The following is a 12500-nucleotide window of genomic DNA, read 5'->3' on the forward strand; positions in this document are numbered from 1 at the left end:
ATCCACAGACACAGAGCTAGTTATCTAGCTAGCTAATATACACCATCCATCCATCCATCCATCCACAGACACAGAGCTAGTTATCTAGCTAGCTAATATACACCATCCATCCACAGCCCCAGAACTAGTTATCTAGCTAGCTAATATACAACATCCATCCATCCACAGCCCCAGAGCTAGTTATCTAGCTAGCTAATATACACCATCCATCCACAGCCCCAGAACTAGTTATCTAGCTAGCTAATATACACCATCCATCCATCCACAGCCCCAGAACTAGTTATCTAGCTAGCTAATATACACCATCCATCCATCCATCCACAGACACAGAGGTAGTTATCTAGCCAGCTAGTACACAGGTGGCTGGCAGGGCAGAGCAGGGGAGGGGTGAGCAGGTCTCCAGAGAGAGGACCCTGGAGGACCCTAATGAAGCCCAGCAGGGATACCCCCCAGTGGATGTGGAACATAATGTTTCCCTGGGGGGGGCCTTCATCGCTCCGGTCCACATTAAACACCCAGCTGTTCAGGGCAGCGTGGTATCAGGTGGTAGTCTAGTCCCTGTGAGTGTGATATACTGAGAGAATACCGAGGGAACTGTCAACAACACTTCTACCTACCAACAGCTTTATGGCCGTTTCAGTGGATACGAGTGTTTGGTGAAATCGATCTTGATCCCACCGTACGGGGTTTTGAGGAAACTGTAAACTAGTCACATCTACCTATAAAAACCATTAAACTGGTCATATCTACCTATAAAACCATTAAACTAGTCATATCTACCTATAAAACCATTAAACTAGTCATATCTACCTATAAAACCATTAAACTAGTCACATCTACCTATAAAACCATTAAACTAGTCATATCTACCTATAAAACCATTAAACTAGTCACATCTACCTATAAAACCATTAAACTAGTCACATCTACCTATAAAACCATTAAACTAGTCACATCTACCTATAAAACCATTAAACTAGTCACATCTACCTATAAAACCATTAAACTAGTCATATCTACCTATAAAACCATTAAACTAGTCACATCTACCTATAAAACCATTAAACTAGTCATATCTACCTATAAAACCATTAAACTAGTCACATCTACCTATAAAACCATTAAACTAGTCATATCTACCTATAAAACCATTAAACTAGTCATATCTACCTATAAAACCATTAAACTAGTCATATCTACCTATAAAACCATTAAACTAGTCATATCTACCTATAAAACCATTAAACTAGTCATATCTACCTATAAAACCATTAAACTAGTCATATCTACCTATAAAACCATTAAACTAGTCATATCTACCTATAAAACCATTAAACTAGTCATATCTACCTATAAAACCATTAAACTAGTCATATCTACCTATAAAACCATTAAACTAGTCATATCTACCTATAAAACCATTAAACTAGTCACATCTACCTATAAAACCATTAAACTAGTCATATCTACCTATAAAACCATTAAACTAGTCACATCTACCTATAAAACCATTAAACTAGTCATATCTACCTATAAAACCATTAAACTAGTCATATCTACCTATAACACCATTAAACTAGTCATATCTACCTATAAAACCATTAAACTAGTCATATCTACCTATAAAACCATTAAACTAGTCACATCTACCTATAAAACCATTAAATTAGTCACATCTACCTATACAACCATTAAACTAGTCACATCTACCTATAAAAACACCTGATTTCAGTTCATAAAACCATTAAATTAGTCACATCTACCTATAAAACCATTAAACTAGTCATATCTACCTATAAAACCATTAAACTAGTCACATCTACCTATAAAAACACCTGATTTCAGTTCATAAAACCATTAAATTAGTCACATCTACCTATAAAACCATTAAACTAGTCATATCTACCTATAAAACCATTAAACTAGTCACATCTACCTATAAAAACACCTGATTTCAGTTCATAAAACCATTAAATTAGTCACATCTACCTATACAACCATTAAATTAGTCACATCTACCTATAAAAACACCTGATTTCAGTTCATAAAAACCATCCAACTGGTCAAATCTGACCACACTGAGCTGTGATCCTGAGATAAACTGTATTACTCTAATTATCGACTTACAAAACATTTCAGTCCCAAAAAACTGTTGGGTAAATTCAACTTAATCCTGAGAGAAACAGATTTCAAACAACGACACCATCACCACAGTGTTGAACTTCTCACATCTTTACAAACACACACACACACACACACGCACGCACGCGCACACACACACACACACACACACACACACGCACACACACACACACACACACACACACACACACACACACACACACACACACACACACACACACACACACACACACACACACACACACACACACACACACACAGGGGGTGCATTTTGTTATTTGTGTGTTCACTATTCACCCATTTTACACCTATCAAGGCTTACATTTACTCAGGCCTGTACTCCACATGGGCCCAAATCCCTTTAATTAAAAAACCTGCTGGAAATCAACAAACTCTGAATCAGAAATGCACGTGTTGAGTTAGAAGGTTTATAAACCACTTCATTGTCTCGAGCAGAATTATTTTAATTTCTTTGTTTACCCGAGCTCAGAGGAAGAAGAAAATGACAAGATTACCCCTCTCCATTATCTCTCTCCTTTCTCTCTCTCTCTTTCCTCCCTCTCCTTTCTCTCTCTCGTTCTGTCTCTCTCTCTTTCCTCCCTCTCCTTTCTCTCTCTCTTTCCTCCCTCTCCTTTCTCTCTCTCGTTCTGTCTCTCTCTGTTTCCCCCCTCTCCTTTCTCTCTCTCTTTCCTCCCTCTCCTTTCTCTGCATAATGTCCTCGTCGTCTTCGGAGGTGAGTATTTACACAACAGATGTAGGGAGTGCTTGAGATGAGAGACGAAGGGCACCGACAGTGGGACGCATCCCCTGAAAAAAGTTCTGCGCAGAAGGTGTGAGAGACGGATGGGAGGATGAGAAGGAGTAGAGGCAATCTGGAAAGGTAAACATTTACCCATTCATCTGGTAGGAGAGAGAACCAGGAGAGGGAGGAAAGAGAGAGAACCAGGAGAGGGAGGAAAGAGAGAGAACCAGGAGAGGGAGGAAAGAGAGAGAACCAGGAGAGGGAGGAAAGAGAGAGAACCAGGAGAGGGAGGAAAGAGAGAGAACCAGGAGAGGGAGGAAAGAGAGGGGAAGCTATTCACCACTCCCCAGCTGTGAGCTGCATTCTCTCTGCCCGTCTCTCTCTCTCTCTCCTCAGTGAGCCCAGTCTCCTGTCTCTCTCTATTTCTGTCTCTCTGCTCAGTGATCCCAGTCTCCTGTCTCTCTCTGCTCAGTGAGCCCAGTCTCCTTTCTCTCTCTTTCAGTGAGCCTCTCTTTCTCTCTCTTTCTGTCTCTCTGCTCTGAGCCTCCCTCTCCTTTCTGCTCAGTGAGCCCAGTCTGTCTCTCTCCCTGCTCAGTGAGCCCAGTCTCTGTCTCTCTGCTCAGTGAGCCCAGTCTCCTGTCTCTCTCTCTTTCTGCTCAGTGAGCCCTTTCTGTCTCTCTCTCTCCTCCCTCTCCTTTCTCTCTGTCTTCTGTCTCTCTGATCAGTGAGCCTCCCTCTCCTGTCTCTCTCTTTCTCTCTGATCTGTGAGCCTCGTCTCCTTTCTCTCTCTCTTTCTGTCTCTCAGTGAGCCTCCCTCTCCAGTCTCTCTCTCTCTTTCAGTGAGCCTCGTCTCTTTCCTCCCTCTCCTTTCTCTGCTCAGTGAGCCTCCTCTCCTTTCTCTCTCTCTTTCTGAGCCTCATCTCCTGTCTCTCTCTCTTTCCTCCCTCTCCATTTCTCTCTCTCTCTCTCTGTCTCTGTCTCTCTCTCTTTCCTCCCTCTCCTTTCTCTCTCTTTCTGTCTCTGTCTCTCTCTCTTTCCTCCCTCTCCTTCTCTCTCTCTTTCTGTCTCTCTCTCTTCCTCCCTCTCCTTTCTCTCTCTTTCTGTCTCTCTGTCTCTCTCTTTCCTCCCTCTCCTTCTCTCTCTCTCTTCCTGAGCCTCCTTTCTGTCTCTCTCTCTTTCCTCCTCTCCTCTGTCTCAGTCTCTCTTTCCTCCCTGCTCAGTGAGCCTCTCTCTTTCTGTCTCTCTGCTCAGTTCCTCCCTCTCCTTCTCTCTCTGCTCTTTCCTCCCTCTCCTTTCTGTCTCTCTCTTCCTCCCTCTCCTTTCTCTCTCTCTTCTCCTGAGCCCCTCTCCTTTCTCTCTCTTTCTGTCTCTCTTTCTGTCTGAGCTCTCTTTCCTGTCTCTTTCTCTCTCTCTCTTTCCTGAGCCCTCTCCTTTCTCTCTCTCTTTGCTCAGTCCTTTCTCTGCATAATGTCCTCTCTGCTCAGGTGAGTATTTACACAACAGGGAGTGGTTGAGATGAGAGACGAAGGGCACCGACAGTGGGACGCATCCCCTGAAAAGTTCTCGGCGCAGAAGGTGTCAGTGAGACGGATGGGAGGATGAGAAGGACTAGAGGCAATCTGGAAAGGTAAACATTTACCCATTCATCTGGTAGGAGAGAGAACCAGGAGAGGGAGTGAAAGAGAGAGAACCAGTCTCTCTCTGAAAGAGTGAGCCAGGAGATGGAGGAAAGAGAGAGAACTCTGCTCAGGGAGGAAAGAGTCTCCAGCTCTCACCAGCTCAGTGAGCTGCCTCGTCTGCCCGTCTCTCTCTCTCCTCAGTGAGCCCAGTCTCCTGTCTCTCTCTCTCTCTGCTCAGTGATCCCAGTCTCCTGTCTCTCTCTCCTCAGTGAGCCCAGTCTCCAGTCTCTCTGATCAGTGAGCCTTGTCTCCTGTCTCTCTCTCTGCTCAGTGAGCCCTGTCTCCTGGCTCTCTGTTCAGTGAGCCCAGTCTCCTGTCTCTCTCCCTGCTCAGTGAGCCCAGTCTCATGTCTCTCTTCTCAGTGAGCCCAGTCTCTGTCTGTCTCTCTGCTCAGTGAGCCCAGTCTCATGTCTCTCTGCTCAGTGAGCCCAGTCTCCTGTCTCTCTCTCTGCTCAGTGAGCCCAGTCTCCTGTCTCTCTCTCTCCTCAGTGAGCCTCATCTGCTGTCTCTCTCTCTCTGATCAGTGAGCCTCGTCTCCTGTCTCTCTCTCTCTCTCTGATCAGTGAGCCTCGTCTCCTGTCTCTCTCTCTCTGCTCACTGAGCCTCGTCTCCTGTCTCTCTCTCTCTCTCTGATCAGTGAGCCTCGTATCCTGTCTCTCTCTCTCTGCTCAGTGAGCCTCGTCACCTGTCTCTCTGCTCAGTGAGCCTCGTCTCCTGTCTCTCTCTCTGCTCTGATCAGTGAGCCTCGTCTCCAGTCTCTCTCTCTCTGCTCAGTGAGCCTCGTCTCCAGTCTCTCTCTCTCTGCTCAGTGAGCCTCGTCTCCTGTCTCTCTCTCTCTGCTCAGTGAGCCCCGTCTCCTGTCTCTCTCTCTCTGATCAGTGAGCCTCGTCTCCAGTCTCTCTCTCTGCTCAGTGAGCCTCGTCTCCAGTCTCTCTCTCTCTCTCTGATCAGTGAGCCTCGTCTCCTGTCTCTCTCTCTCTGCTCACTGAGCCTCGTCTCCTGTCTCTCTCTCTCTCTGATCAGTGAGCCTCGTATCCTGTCTCTCTCTCTCTCTGCTCAGTGAGCCTCGTCTCCTGTCTCTCTCTCTCTGCTCAGTGAGCCTCGTCTCCTGTCTCTCTCTCTCTGATCAGTGAGCCTCGTCTCCAGTCTCTCTCTCTGCTCAGTGAGCCTCGTCTCCAGTCTCTCTCTCTGCTCAGTGAGCCTCGTCTCCTGTCTCTCTCTCTGCTCAGTGAGCCCCGTCTCCTGTCTCTCTCTCTCTGCTCAGTGAGCCTCGTCTCCTGTCTCTCTCTCTGATTCCAGTGAGTGTTGTGATAGCAGGAGTTCTCTCTCTGCTCAGTGAGCCTCGTCTTCAGTAGTTCTCTTCTGCTCAGTGAGAGAGTCTCCAGTCTCTCTTATGCTCAGTGAGCCTCATCTCCAGTATCTAGTGTCTGCTCAGTGAGCCCAGTCTCCTGTCTCTCTCTTCTCTGGTAATGAGAAGTGTTGCTGAGTCTGTTTCTCTGATTCCAGTGGGAGTAGTGTTGTGATAGCAGGAGTTCTGCTTCTTCATGAGAGAGTATCTAGTGTTGTGATAGCAGTAGTTCTGCTTCTTCATGAGAGAGTATCTAGTGTTGTTATAGCAGGAGTTCTACTTCTTCATGAGAGAGTATCTAGTGTTGTGATAGCAGGAGTTCTACTTCTTCATGAGAGAGTATCTAGTGTTGTTATAGCAGGAGTTCTGCTTCTTCATGAGAGTATCTAGTGTTGTTATAGCAGGAGTTCTGCTTCTTCATGAGAGAGTATCTAGTGTTGTTATAGCAGTAGTTCTGCTTCTTCATGAGAGAGTATCTAGTGTTGTTATAGCAGTAGTTCTGCTTCTTCATGAGAGAGTATCTAGTGTTGTTATAGCAGTAGTTCTGCTTCTTCATGAGAGAGTATCTAGTGTTGTTATAGCAGGAGTTCTACTTCTTCATGAGAGAGTATCTAGTGTTGTTATAGCAGGAGTTCTACTTCTTCATGAGAGAGTATCTAGTGTTGTTATAGCAGGAGTTCTGCTTCTTCATGAGAGAGTATCTAGTGTTGTTATAGCAGGAGTTCTACTTCTTCATGAGAGAGTATCTAGTGTTGTTATAGCAGGAGTTCTGCTTCTTCATGAGAGAGTATCTAGTGTTGTTATATCTAGTGTTGTTATAGCAGGAGTTCTACTTCTTCATGAGAGAGTATCTAGTGTTGTTATAGCAGGAGTTCTACTTCTTCATGAGAGAGTATCTAGTGTTGTTATAGCAGGAGTTCTGCTTCTTCATGAGAGAGTATCTAGTGTTGTTATAGCAGTAGTTCTACTTCTTCATGAGAGAGTATCTAGTGTTGTTATAGCAGGAGTTCTACTTCTTCATGAGAGAGTATCTAGTGTTGTTATAGCAGTAGTTCTGCTTCTTCATGAGAGAGTATCTAGTGTTGTTATAGCAGGAGTTCTGCTTCTTCATGAGAGAGTATCTAGTGTTGTTATAGCAGGAGTTCTACTTCTTCGTGTGAAAGACGCTGCAAAACTCACATTCAGGGAAACATCGTCAGGTTCTCGCTTCACGAAGACGTGATATGGACATGTTTTGTGTTTGTTGGTGAGATCAGGGATATAAACAGAATCAGGACAAATAGCTGAGGTGTTAAAGCACAACAACACCAATTAAATGACAGAAAAGGAAAAAGTATATATAACATCTGCATATACTTTATAAAGGAGCCTTCTCAATACTGTATAAAGGAGACTTCTCAATACTGTATAAAGGAGACTTCTCAATACTGTATACAGGAGACTTCTCAATACTGTATACAGGAGACTTCTCAATACTGTATACAGGAGACTTCTCAATACTGTATAAAGGAGACTTCTCAATACTGTATAAAGGAGACTTCTCAATACTGTACAAATGAGACTTCTCAATACTGTATAAATGAGACTTCTCAATACTGTATAAAGGAGCCTTCTCAATACTGTATAAAGGATACTTCTCAATACTGTATAAAGGAGACTTCTCAATACTGTATAAAGGAGCCTTCTCAATACTGTACAAAGGAGACTTCTCAATACTGTATAAAGGTGACTTCTCAATACTGTATAAAGGAGCCTTCTCAATACTGTATAAAGGAGACTTTTCAATACTGTATAAAGGAGACTTCTCAATACTGTATAAAGGATATTTCTCAATACTGTATAAAGGTGACTTCTCAATACTGTATAAAGGAGCCTTCTCAATACTGTATAAAGGAGACTTCAATACTGTACAAAGGAGACTTCTCAATACTGTATAAAGGAGACTGTATCTCAATACTGTACAAATTAGTCTTCTCAATACTGTACAAAGGAGACTTACAAGGGAGACTTCTCAATACTGTATACAGGAGACTTCTCAAAACTGTATAAAGGATACAAATGAGTCTTCTCAATACTGTATACAGGAGACTTCTCAATACTGTATACAGGAGACTTCTCAATACTGTATACAGGAGACTTCTCAATACTGTATACAGGAGTCTTCTCAATACTGTATAAAGGAGCCTTCTCAATACTGTATATAGGACACTTCTCAATACTGTATACAGGATACTTCTTAATACTGTATACATGAGTCTTCTCAATACTGTATACAGGAGACTTCTCAATACTGTATACAGGAGACTTCTCAATACTGTATACAGGAGACTTCTCAATACTGTATACAGGAGACTTCTCAATACTGTATACAGGAGACTTCTCAATACTGTATACAGGAGACTTCTCAATACTGTATACAGGATATTTCTCAATACTGTATTACAAAATGTGTCCATGCAGAATCTAGTCCTTCCACAAGCTGCTGATTACATCTAGAAACATCTGAACTGCTGGGTCTCTGCCTAACAGACGAACACGTCCCATTGGTGATTTACTGAGTCCAGGTGGCTTCAACTTTCTGCATCTTAATGTGAGGAGAAGTGTGTGAGAGTGTGTGTGTGTGTGTGTGTGTGTGTGTGTGTGTGTGTGTGTGTGTGTGTGTGTGTGTGTGTGTGTGTAGGGGTAGTACAGATAACAGGTGTGTGTGTAGGGTTAGTATAGAGAACAGGTGTGTGTGTGTGTAGGGGTAGTATAGAGAGCAGGTGTGTGTGTGTGTGTGTGTGTGTGTGTGTGTGTGTGTGTGTGTGTGTGTGTGTGTGTGTAAGGGTAGTATAGAGAGCAGGTGTGTGTGTAGGGTTAGTATAGAGAACAGGTGTGTGTGTGTAGGGGTAGTATAGAGAGCAGGTTTGTGTGTGTGTGTGTGTGTGTGTGTGTGTGTGTGTGTGTGTGTGTGTGTGTGTGTGTAAGGGTAGTATAGAGAACAGGTGTGTGTGTGTGTATGTTAGTATAGAGAACAGGTGTGTGTGTGTGTATGTTAGTATAGAGAACAGGTGTGTGGCTGGTGAGAGCTGACGTTGCAAAGCTTAGGTAGCACCCAGAGGGGTAGGAGCTAACACACACACACACACACACACACACACACACACACACACACACACACACACACACACACACACACACACACACACACACACACACACACACACACACACACACACACACACACACACACTGCTGTTGGCATTAGGTGCAGTGAGCCACAGGAGTAACGATGAGTTCACAGCCATGCAATCTGTTCCAACTCTCTCGCTCTCTCCGAAATAAACACACACACACACGCTTACTGATTGGACAATGATCTCTCCGATTTGCCAAGGAACACACACCACACTGCACAGTGATACACTTACAGACTTAAAAATATAAAATACAACTTTATTGTCCATTCAGGATGGACATCCTTCCATTAAAATGATCACAAACATTATCACACTATTTAAACCAGTCAGTCCATTATACTATCACACTATTTAAACCAGTCAGTCCATTATACTATCACACTATTTAAACCAGTCAGTCCATTATACTATCACACTATTTAAACCAGTCAGTCCATTATACTATCACACTATTTAAACCAGTCAGTCCATTATACTATCACACCATTTAAACCAGTCAGTCCATTATACTATCACACTATTTAAACCAGTCAGTCCATTATACTATCACACTATTTAAACCAGTCAGTCCATTATACTATCACACCATTTAAACCAGTCAGTCCATCATACTATCACACCATTTAAACCAGTCAGTCCATTATACTATCACACCATTTAAACCAGTCAGTCCATTATACTATCACACCATTTAAACCAGTCAGCCCAGTATATTGACTATCACACCATTTAAACCAGTCAGTCCATTATACTATCACACTATTTAAACCAGTCAGTCCATTATATTGACTATCACACCATTTAAACCAGTCAGTCCATTATACTATCACACCATTTAAACCAGTCAGTCCATTATATTGACTATCAGTCCATTATACTACACCATTTAAAACCAGTCAGTCCATTATACTATCACACCATTTAAACCAGTCAGTCCATTATACTATCACACCATTTAAACCAGTCAGTCCATTATACTATCACACCATTTAAACCAGTCAGTCCATTATACTATCACACTATTTAAACCAGTCAGTCCATTATACTTTCACACTATTTAAACCAGCCAGTCCATCACACCATTTAAACCAGTCAGTCCATTATACTATCACACCATTTAAACCAGTCAGTCCATTATACTATCACACCATTTAAACCAGTCAGTCCATTATACTATCACACTATTTAAACCAGTCAGTCCATTATACTATCACACTATTTAAACCAGTCAGTCCATTATACTATCACACTATTTAAACCAGTCAGTCCATCATACTATCACACCATTTAAACCAGTCAGTCCATTATACTATCACACCATTTAAACCAGTCAGTCCATTATACTATCACACCATTTAAACCAGTCAGTCCATTATACTATCACACCATTTAAACCAGTCAGTCCATTAAACTATCACACCATTTAAACCAGTCAGTCCATTATACTATCACACCATTTAAACCAGTCAGTCCATTATACTATCACACCATTTAAACCAGTCAGTCCATTATACTATCACACCATTTAAACCAGTCAGTCCATTATACTATCACACCATTTAAACCAGCCAGTCCATTATACTATCACACCATTTAAACCAGTCAGTCCATCATACTATCACACCATTTAAACCAGTCAGTCCATTATATTGACTAACAACGACTGTCATCTTGAACGTGAGGGATGCTCCTCACCAGACTGTCATATTGAATGTGAGGGATGCTCCTCACCAGACTGTCATCTTGAATGTGAGGGATGCTCCTCACCAGACTGTCATCTTGAATGTGAGGGATGCTCCTCACCAGACTGTCATCTTGAATGTGAGGGATGCTCCTCACCAGACTGTCATCTTGAATGTGAGGGATGCTCCTCACCAGACTGTCATATTGAGTGTGAGGGATGCTCCCCACCAGACTGTCATATTGAACGTGAGGATGCTCCCCCAGACTGTCATCTTGAACGTGAGGATGCTCCTCACCAGACTGTCATCTTGAATGTGAGGATGCTCCTCACCAGACTGTCATCTTGAACGTGAGGATGCTCCTCACCCAGACTGTCATCTTGAACGTGAGGATGCTCCCCACCAGACTGTCATCTTGAACGTGAGGATGCTCCTCACCAGACTGTCATCTTGAATGTGAGGGATGCTCCCCACCAGACTGTCATCTTGAATGTGAGGGATGCTCCCACCAGACTGTCATCTTGAACGTGAGGGATGCTCCTCACCAGACTGTCATATTGAATGTGAGGGATGCTCCTCACCAGACTGTCATCTTGAATGCTGAGGATGCTCCTCACCAGACTGTCATCTTGAATGTGAGGGATGCTCCTCACCCAGACTGTCATCTTGAATGTGAGGATGCTCCTCACCAGACTGTCATCTTGAATGAGGGATGCTCCTCACCAGACTGTCATATTGAGTGTGAGGGATGCTCCCCCCACCAGACTGTCATATTGAGCGTGAGTGGGATGCTCTCCTCACCAGACTGTCATCTTGAGCGTGTCAGGATGCTCCCTCACCAGACTGTCATCTTGAATGTGAGGATGCTCCCCACCAGACTGTCATCTTGAGCGTGAGGGATCTCCTCACCAGACTGTCATCTTGAATGTGAGGGTCTCCCCCACCAGACTGTCATCTTGAGCGTGAGGATGCTCCCACCAGACTGTCATCTTGAATGAGGGATGCTCCCCACCAGACTGTCATCTTGAATGTGAGGATGCTCCCCACCAGACTGTCATCTTGAAAGTGAGGATGCTCCCCCCAGACTGTCATATTGAATGTGAGGGATGCTCCTCACCAGACTGTCAGTGAGGGATGCTCCCCACCAGACTGTCATATTGAGTGAGGGATGCTCCTCCCAGACTGTCATCATCTTGAATGTGAGGATGCTCCCCCACCAGACTGTCATCTTGAATGTGAGGATGCTCCTCACCAGAGGGATGTCTCCCCCACCAGACTGTCATATTGAGCGTGAGGATGCTCCCACCAGACTGTCATCTTGAGCGTGAGGGATGCTCCTCACCAGACTGTCATCTTGAATGTGAGGGATGCTCCTCACCAGACTGTCATCTTGAATGTGAGGCAGACTGTCATCTTCTCACCAGACTGTCATATTGAGTGTGAGGATGCTCCCTCACCCGAACTGTCATATTGAACGTGAGGATGCTCCCCACCAGACTGTCATCTTGAGCGTGAGGATGCTCCTCACCAGACTGTCATCTTGAGTGTGAGGATGCTCCTCACCAGACTGTCATCTTGAATGTGAGGATGCTCCTCACCCAGACTGTCATATTGAGAAGTGAGGATGCTCCCCACCAGACTGTCATATTGAAAGTGAGGATGCTCCTCACCAGACTGTCATATTGAACGTGAGGGATGCTCCCCACCAGACTGTCATATTGAAAGTGA

General features: G+C 43.8%; 1 long non-coding RNA gene across 4 annotated transcripts; it reads right to left on the reverse strand.

Annotated features, from left to right (window-relative positions):
* Window positions 1-746: 746 nt before the first annotated feature.
* LOC127918300 (uncharacterized) lies at window positions 747-2240 on the reverse strand. 4 transcript variants are annotated; one of them, XR_008099737.1, is made up of 3 exons: window positions 1877-2240; window positions 1441-1500; window positions 747-810 (listed from the first exon to the last, which is right to left on the reverse strand). It is a non-coding gene; the product is annotated as an uncharacterized LOC127918300 (long non-coding RNA). The 4 variants fall into 4 exon arrangements; XR_008099739.1 differs by lacking the exon at window positions 1877-2240 and adding an exon at window positions 1764-1861; XR_008099736.1 differs by lacking the exon at window positions 747-810 and adding an exon at window positions 1129-1410.
* Window positions 2241-12500: the final 10260 nt, after the last annotated feature.

The sequence above is a fragment of the Oncorhynchus keta genome, unplaced genomic scaffold (assembly GCF_023373465.1).
Source record: "Oncorhynchus keta strain PuntledgeMale-10-30-2019 unplaced genomic scaffold, Oket_V2 Un_contig_1397_pilon_pilon, whole genome shotgun sequence".
NCBI lineage: Eukaryota > Metazoa > Chordata > Actinopteri > Salmoniformes > Salmonidae > Oncorhynchus > Oncorhynchus keta.